The sequence below is a fragment of the Schistocerca nitens genome, chromosome 7 (assembly GCF_023898315.1).
Source record: "Schistocerca nitens isolate TAMUIC-IGC-003100 chromosome 7, iqSchNite1.1, whole genome shotgun sequence".
NCBI classification, from domain to species: domain Eukaryota; kingdom Metazoa; phylum Arthropoda; class Insecta; order Orthoptera; family Acrididae; genus Schistocerca; species Schistocerca nitens.
The window spans coordinates 307,749,288-307,756,787 of record NC_064620.1 but is presented as its reverse complement, the minus strand read 5'-3'; the positions used below and the strand labels follow the sequence as shown (position 1 = coordinate 307,756,787).

General features: G+C 56.1%; 2 non-coding genes across 2 annotated transcripts; both read left to right on the top strand.

Annotated features, from left to right (window-relative positions):
* The first annotated feature begins 3,684 nt into the window (after nucleotides 1-3,684).
* On the top strand, nucleotides 3,685-5,591 carry LOC126197297 (small subunit ribosomal RNA). The gene has a single exon (XR_007539669.1). It is a non-coding gene; the product is annotated as a small subunit ribosomal RNA (ribosomal RNA).
* A 353-nt stretch (nucleotides 5,592-5,944) lies between these two features.
* LOC126196276 (5.8S ribosomal RNA) lies at nucleotides 5,945-6,099 on the top strand. Its single transcript, XR_007538802.1, has one exon. It is a non-coding gene; the product is annotated as a 5.8S ribosomal RNA (ribosomal RNA).
* Nucleotides 6,100-7,500: the final 1,401 nt, after the last annotated feature.

Genomic DNA, 7,500 nt, shown 5'->3' with positions numbered 1-7,500 from the left:
CATCGCTGGGCCGACAGTACACATTTTTCGACCCCACGCACCAAGACTGCATCCTCTGACCACCCCAGGAGCCCCGACGCCAGTGCCTGCGCCGCAGAAAGTGGTCGACCGACAATCACTCCACCCGCACCCGTACGTGCTCCACCCCAACAGCCCACCTCGCAACTCCAGCGGATGAACGGCGGACTCTTCTCGCAGTCGTAAGTTGCAAACCACCCCTATATCGTCCGTTTCATGAAGAGTTTTATCCAAGATGCGAAATTCCCGCTGTCCCCACACATGCTCTAAGTCTGTGCGCGATTGCGTTGCTCACAGTACGGATTCCGATGCCGAGCGATCAGCTAGAAAGCGCCCCAACCATGTCGATCCCCATGGGCGTTGCACTCGCAGTCGCAAAGACTCTGGGCAATGGCTAAAAGCGCTCCGCAATATATTACTCAGACGGGTAATGACGGTCCGAGCGCTCAGTGTCAGGAGAGCTTTCCTGAGCCCTGACCCACAGGCAGGGTGTAGCGTATCCCACCCGCAGACATGTGACGTTGTCACACGACCAGTTGTCACTAATCGACTGATTGCCGATAATCGTATGCCATACACCGGGGAAAGCTGCCGCAAGGGGTAGCTACGTAGTGCAGTCGCACCTCTACTACTGTACAGAGATAGAACACCGCGTGACCGCAACCAGATTAAACTGATACATGGCGCTGATTACTAATAGATGCAGAGCCATCGGAATATAGATGGCATACGACATACAACAGTCCCTATACATGCTGACAGTCTGTGCACACATGCGAACTACACGTCACCCAGACACTCTATCACACACTACTCTCTGGCTGTAACAGACACAGACAAGATATCTAAGCACCAGCATGGAACAACATCCAGTGCATCCTCTCCGCCACATTACACCATTCACACTATGATAACAAAACCAGGAGGTCCACCCCAAAAACAGAATATCTCACTCTTCCAACAACCATCATTACTCAGATAAGCCACAAACACCCACACATGTCCTAGACAGGGGTGCAACCAACACCACCACACTGCCTTGTCTCACAGCATATAAGCAATGGCAGGAATGAAAGACACAGGCCTGCCACTCCCTTGCCACACCCACGCAACCGGCGCACCACCTCCCCTGAGAGAAAGATGCATCCTGACGTGACACATCTCAGGGTGCCTCAGGCGTCCACTTACCATCATCACTATGAACGAACCTCGTCCCCTCCCCCCTCATACACCATCCCTTAACCTAACCTATGTTGCACCTTAACCTAACCTATGTTGCACCTTAACCTAACCTATGTTGCACCTTAACCTAACCTATGTTGCACCTTAACCTAACCTATGTTGCGCCTTAACCTAACCTATGTTGCGCCTTAACCTAACCTATGTTGCGCCTTAACCTAACCTATGTTGCGCCTTAACCTAACCTATGTTGCGCCTTAACCTAACCTATGTTGCGCCTTAACCTAACCTATGTTGCGCCTTAACCTAACCTATGTTGCGCCTTAACCTAACCTATGTTGCGCCTTAACCTAACCTATGTTGCGCCTTAACCTAACCTATGTTGCGCCTTAACCTAACCTATGTTGCGCCTTAACCTAACCTATGTTGCGCCTTAACCTAACCTATGTTGCGCCTTAACCTAACCTATGTTGCGCCTTAACCTAACCTATGTTGCGCCTTAACCTAACCTAAGTTGGGGCTTAACCTAACCTAAGTTGGGGCTTAACCTAACCTAAGTTGGGGCTTAACCTAACCTAAGTTGGGGCTTAACCTAACCTAAGTTGGGGCTTAACCTAACCTAAGTTGGGGCTTAACCTAACCTAAGTTGGGGCTTAACCTAACCTAAGTTGGGGCTTAACCTAACCTAAGTTGGGGCTTAACCTAACCTAAGTTGGGCCCTAACCTAACCTAAGTTGGGCCCTAACCTAACCTAAGTTGGGCCCTAACCTAACCTAAGTTGGGCCCTAACCTAACCTAAGTTGGGCCCTAACCTAACCTAAGTTGGGCCCTAACCTAACCTAAGTTGGGCCCTAACCTAACCTAAGTTGGGCCCTAACCTAACCTAAGTTGGGCCCTAACCTAACCTAAGTTGGGCCCTAACCTAACCTAAGTTGGGCCCTAACCTAACCTAAGTTGGGCCCTAACCTAACCTAAGTTGGGCCCTAACCTAACCTAAGTTGGGCCCTAACCTAACCTAAGTTGGGCCCTAACCTAACCTAAGTTGGGCCCTAACCTAACCCACGTTGCGCCCTAACCTAACCCACGTAATTGTTTGTTATATGAATCTAGAAATTCGTGTAGCGTTGCCTAATCGCAACCCTCTCAACATAGTTCGCTGCGCGCACACTCTGGTGTCCTGCGTATTGAATCATGTTACGGTGCCTACCCTCACAACATCTAGCGAGTGTTGCGTACGTTCCACATGGTCCCGCTATCCACTGTAATGTGTACTGCTATAAGACGTATATCGCCCCCCCCCCCCCCCCCCCCTCCCCTGTCGCCTCTAGTTCGTCAGTCAGGAGTTTGCGTGTTCAATGAGCTTCGCAGCTGTGCAATGGCATCGGCATACGTACGCGGGCCACCTTCCACGTGTTCTCTCGTGCATACGTCGCAGCATGTATGTGGACTGATGTGGCGTGTCGTGACTCATAACATCCAGGCATGCAAGACCCATTGAATTCGCAAATGTAGATGGACGTCTACGTTTGCTGCCCAAGTTACGCAAATGAACTGGAAATCCGTTGTTGCGCGGTTGTTCGCGCTGGAGGTGAATCGTTGATATCGACGATCGGTACAGGTATTAACCGGTTGCTTCAGCGACACCCGTCATACCCACGAACGTGAGTGGGCATGTGGGTATGAAGCGATACGCGGCGGTGGCTGGGTGGGACCGTCCCCGGCCGGTGAGGGGGGGGCGCCCGGCGTGCTGGCCGCGCGCTGCGTGGGCGCACGCGCGGCAGCCGGCTGGTGGGGGCGCCCAGTGGCAGGCGCGCCGGCTGACGGACGCGGCAGGCGGCGCATCTGCGTGCCGGCGCACCCAGCGCGCGGCGCCGTGCGGCCAAAGTGGGTCCTCCCGGGCCCGGTGCGAAGCGCGGTGGACATCTGCAGTGTGCTGGTCCGATTGAGGACTGTGTGCGTTGAGGATGCGCCGCCGCCCGGCACTCGGCGCCGCGACGCCGTCTGCTGCTCGGTCGCCCCCGCGGTTCTCGCAGGTGGTTTGTATCGCAGCTGTGCGGATGTGTTGGCGCGTGCGCTGTGCTGGGAGAGTTCGCTTTGGCACCCAAGTGGGGCTCTGCCCCTCTGTGGCGCTGGCGTTGGAGCTGCCCGGTCACTGTTTGTGGCCGCGTGTTGTCTCCCGCCGGCAACACCACGACAGCACGCTCCCCGGGCCTCTGTCGGCAGCGGCAAGCTCAGTTGGGAGCACGGGTGGTCGCACTGAAAGCGTCTACTCGCCTATCTCCGGGCGATTGCGCCTCTCTCGAACCCGACCAAGTACTTAGGACGGCGCTGCGCGCCGCCGGGACCTGAGAGGGTTTCGAGGTGTATCGTGCAGGGGAGCCCAGCCTCCTCCTGTTTGCAGAATAATTGAGCGGACGCTTGCGTGTTCGCGCGGGCCTCCGGGACACACTCCCGGGCGGCCGGCTGCTCAGCTCTAGTTGACGCAGCTCCCTGGTTGATCCTGCCAGTAGTCATATGCTTGTCTCAAAGATTAAGCCATGCATGTCTCAGTACAAGCCGCATTAAGGTGAAACCGCGAATGGCTCATTAAATCAGTTATGGTTCCTTAGATCGTACCCACGTTACTTGGATAACTGTGGTAATTCTAGAGCTAATACATGCAAACAGAGTCCCGACCAGAGATGGAAGGGACGCTTTTATTAGATCAAAACCAATCGGTCGGCTCGTCCGGTCCGTTTGCCTTGGTGACTCTGAATAACTTTGGGCTGATCGCACGGTCTTCGTACCGGCGACGCATCTTTCAAATGTCTGCCTTATCAACTGTCGATGGTAGGTTCTGCGCCTACCATGGTTGTAACGGGTAACGGGGAATCAGGGTTCGATTCCGGAGAGGGAGCCTGAGAAACGGCTACCACATCCAAGGAAGGCAGCAGGCGCGCAAATTACCCACTCCCGGCACGGGGAGGTAGTGACGAAAAATAACGATACGGGACTCATCCGAGGCCCCGTAATCGGAATGAGTACACTTTAAATCCTTTAACGAGTATCTATTGGAGGGCAAGTCTGGTGCCAGCAGCCGCGGTAATTCCAGCTCCAATAGCGTATATTAAAGTTGTTGCGGTTAAAAAGCTCGTAGTTGGATTTGTGTCCCACGCTGTTGGTTCACCGCCCGTCGGTGTTTAACTGGCATGTATCGTGGGACGTCCTGCCGGTGGGCGAGCCGAAGGCGTGCGACCGCCTCGTGCGTGCTCGTGCGTCCCGAGGCGGACCCCGTTGAAATCCTACCAGGGTGCTCTTTATTGAGTGTCTCGGTGGGCCGGCACGTTTACTTTGAACAAATTAGAGTGCTTAAAGCAGGCAAGCCCGCCTGAATACTGTGTGCATGGAATAATGGAATAGGACCTCGGTTCTATTTTGTTGGTTTTCGGAACCCGAGGTAATGATAATAGGGACAGGCGGGGGCATTCGTATTGCGACGTTAGAGGTGAAATTCTTGGATCGTCGCAAGACGAACAGAAGCGAAAGCATTTGCCAAGTATGTTTTCATTAATCAAGAACGAAAGTTAGAGGTTCGAAGGCGATCAGATACCGCCCTAGTTCTAACCATAAACGATGCCAGCCAGCGATCCGCCGCAGTTCCTCCGATGACTCGGCGGGCAGCCTCCGGGAAACCAAAGCTTTTGGGTTCCGGGGGAAGTATGGTTGCAAAGCTGAAACTTAAAGGAATTGACGGAAGGGCACCACCAGGAGTGGAGCCTGCGGCTTAATTTGACTCAACACGGGAAACCTCACCAGGCCCGGACACCGGAAGGATTGACAGATTGATAGCTCTTTCTTGATTCGGTGGGTGGTGGTGCATGGCCGTTCTTAGTTGGTGGAGCGATTTGTCTGGTTAATTCCGATAACGAACGAGACTCTAGCCTGCTAACTAGTCGCGTGACATCCTTCGTGCTGTCAGCGATTACTTTTCTTCTTAGAGGGACAGGCGGCTTCTAGCCGCACGAGATTGAGCAATAACAGGTCTGTGATGCCCTTAGATGTTCTGGGCCGCACGCGCGCTACACTGAAGGAATCAGCGTGTCTTCCTAGGCCGAAAGGTCGGGGTAACCCGCTGAACCTCCTTCGTGCTAGGGATTGGGGCTTGCAATTGTTCCCCATGAACGAGGAATTCCCAGTAAGCGCGAGTCATAAGCTCGCGTTGATTACGTCCCTGCCCTTTGTACACACCGCCCGTCGCTACTACCGATTGAATGATTTAGTGAGGTCTTCGGACTGGTACGCGGCATCGACTCTGTCGTTGCCGATGCTACCGGAAAGATGACCAAACTTGATCATTTAGAGGAAGTAAAAGTCGTAACAAGGTTTCCGTAGGTGAACCTGCGGAAGGATCATTACCGACTAGACTGCATGTCTTTCGATGTGCGTGTCGTGTCGTGCAACACGCTACCTGTACGGCTCGCAGTAGCTGTGCGCCGCGTGCGGGACCACGCGTGCTTCTCAAAACTAACGGACAAATGTTGTGTGGTACGAGCGCTGAAGCTCTGGAGCGGCTGGCCTGCGGCACCTGGCGCCTCGCGCCGGTTTTGAATGACGTTCGCCCGAGTGCCTGTCCGCTCCGGAGTGGAGCCGTACGACGCCCATCGGCCGTGAGGCCGTTGGACACAAAACACTGGAACAGGGGCCGTCGAACGCCTCAGTCCCGCCTATGCAACTGTTTTGAAAGAGACAGTGGAAACTGTAAAAAGATCACCCAGGACGGTGGATCACTCGGCTCGTGGGTCGATGAAGAACGCAGCAAATTGCGCGTCGACATGTGAACTGCAGGACACATGAACATCGACGTTTCGAACGCACATTGCGGTCCATGGATTCCGTTCCCGGGCCACGTCTGGCTGAGGGTCGGCTACGTAAACTGAAGCGCGCGGCGTTTGTCCCGCTTCGGAGGGACGTGGGTGTGTCGTGCCGGCCTGTGGGGCCGGCCACGTCCCCCTCAAACGAGCGATGCGCGCCCGTCGCCTGGCGGTTCGCATACCGGTACTGTCTCGGTAGCGTGCACAGCCGGCTGGCGGTGTGGCGTGCGACACCTCGTACAACGACCTCAGAGCAGGCGAGACTACCCGCTGAATTTAAGCATATTACTAAGCGGAGGAAAAGAAACTAACAAGGATTCCCCCAGTAGCGGCGAGCGAACAGGGAAGAGTCCAGCACCGAACCCCGCAGGCTGCCGCCTGTCGTGGCATGTGGTGTTTGGAGGGTCCACTACCCCGACGCCTCGCGCCGAGCCCAAGTCCAACTTGAATGAGGCCACGGCCCGTAGAGGGTGCCAGGCCCGTAGCGGCCGGTGCGAGCGTCGGCGGGACCTCTCCTTCGAGTCGGGTTGCTTGAGAGTGCAGCTCCAAGTGGGTGGTAAACTCCATCTGAGACTAAATATGACCACGAGACCGATAGCGAACAAGTACCGTGAGGGAAAGTTGAAAAGAACTTTGAAGAGAGAGTTCAAAAGTACGTGAAACCGTTCTGGGGTAAACGTGAGAAGTCCGAAAGGTCGACGGGTGAGATTCACGCCCATCCGGCCACTGGCCTCCGCCCTCGGCAGATGGGGCCGGCCGCCCGCGCGGAGCAATCCGCGGCGGGGTCGTGTCCGGTTGCCTTTCCACTCGCCGCGGGGTGGGGCCGTTCCGGTGTGCGGTGGGCCGCACTTCTCCCCTAGTAGGACGTCGCGACCCGCTGGGTGCCGGCCTACGGCCCGGGTGCGCAGCCTGTCCTTCCGCGGGCCTCGGTTCGCGTCTGTTGGGCAGAGCCCCGGTGTCCTGGCTTGGCTGCTCGGCGGTATATCTGGAGGAGTCGATTCGCCCCTTTGGGCGCTCGGGCTCCCGGCAAGCGCGCGCGGTTCTTCCCGGATGACGGACCTACCTGGCCCGGCCCCGGACCCGCGCCGCTGTTGGCTCGGGATGCTCTCGGGCGGAATAATCGCTCCCGTCAGCGGCGCTTCAGCTTTGGACAATTTTCACGACCCGTCTTGAAACACGGACCAAGGAGTCTAACATGTGCGCGAGTCATTGGGCTGTACGAAACCTAAAGGCGTAATGAAAGTGAAGGTCTCGCCTTGCGCGGGCCGAGGGAGGATGGGGCTTCCCCGCCCTTCACGGGCGGCGGCCTCCGCACTCCCGGGGCGTCTCGTCCTCATTGCGAGGTGAGGCGCACCTAGAGCGTACACGTTGGGACCGAAAGATGGTGAACTATGCCTGGCCAGGACGAAGTCAGGGGAAACCCTGATGGAGGTCCGTAGCGATTCTGACGTGC